Genomic DNA, 1,533 nt, shown 5'->3' on the forward strand with positions numbered 1-1,533 from the left:
GCTTCACTTCCCCACAGGCAGATTCGACACAGAAGGCTGGAATTTCCTTATTGTTGTAGTTCTCGCTGTTGCCACTAGAGGATGCGCTGAGCAGAGAACGAGCAGAAACTAGTACAAAAGTAAAGGGAAGCGCTTGTTCTCAGCGACCAATCAGAGCTCAGATTACATTTCTCTAAGGCTGGTTAGGAAATTATAGCAGCGCCGTGATTGGTTGCTATGGGCAACCGCTCTAGGTAACTAGAGTAACCAAGTAGTGTGCGCCATATTTGGTCCTCCTTTTGGAGTAATAGTTGGAAACCTACCAGTTTCAGACCTTAGGCCTTCTGCCCACAATATACAGGGAAATATGTGTGCCTCTTAACCACCTCAGCCCCCAGTGCTTAAACACCCTTAATGACCAGGCCACTTTTTACACTTCTGACCTACACTACTTTCACCGTTTATTGCTCGGTCATGCAACTTACCACCCAAATGAATTTTACCTCCTTTTCTTCTCACTAATAGAGCTTTCATTTGGTGGTATTTCATTGCTGCTGACATTTTTACTTTTTTTGTTATTAATCGAAATTTAACGATTTTTTTGCAAAAAAATGACATTTTTCACTTTCAGTTGTAACATTTTGCAAAAAAAACGACATCCATATATATATTTTTCTCTAAATTTATAGTTCTACATGTCTTTGATCAAAAAAAAAATGTTTGGGTAAAAAAAAAAAATGGTTTGGGTAAAAGTTATAGCGTTTACAAACTATGGTACAAAAATGTGAATTTACGCTTTTTGAAGCAGCTCTGACTTTCTGAGCACCTGTCATGTTTCCTGAGGTTCTACAATGGCCAGACAGTACAAACACCCCACAAATGACCCCATTTCGGAAAGTAGACACCCTAAGGTATTCGCTGATGGGCATAGTGAGTTCATAGAACTTTTTATTTTTTGTCACAAGTTAGCGGAAAATGATGATTTTTTTTTTTTCTTACAAAGTCTCATATTCCACTAACTTGTGACAAAAAATAAAAACTTCTATGAACTCACTATGCCCATCAGCGAATACCTTGGGGTGTCTTCTTTCCAAAATGGGGTCACTTGTGGGGTAGTTATACTGCCCTGGCATTCTAGGGGCCCAAATGTGTGGTAAGGAGTTTGAAATCAAAATGTGTAAAAAATGACCGGTGAAATCGTAAAGGTGCTCTTTGGAATGTGGGCCCTTTTGCCCACCTAGGCTGCAAAAAAAAAAATAACATGTGGTATCGCCGTACTCAGGAGAAGTTGAGGAATGTGTTTTGCAGTGTCATTTTACATATACCCATGCTGGGTGAGATAAATATCTTGGTCAAATGCCAACTTTGTATAAAAAAATGGGAAAAGTTGTCTTTTGCCAAGATATTTCTCTCACCCAGCATGGGTATATGTAAAATGACACCCCAAAACACATTCCCCACCTTCTCCTGAGTACGGCGATACCACATGTGTGACACTTTTTTGCAGCCTAGGTGGGCAAAGGGGCCCATATTCCAAAGAGCACCTTTCGGATT

This window comes from Bufo bufo, chromosome 9 (assembly GCF_905171765.1).
Source record: "Bufo bufo chromosome 9, aBufBuf1.1, whole genome shotgun sequence".
Taxonomy (NCBI): Eukaryota; Metazoa; Chordata; class Amphibia; order Anura; family Bufonidae; genus Bufo; species Bufo bufo.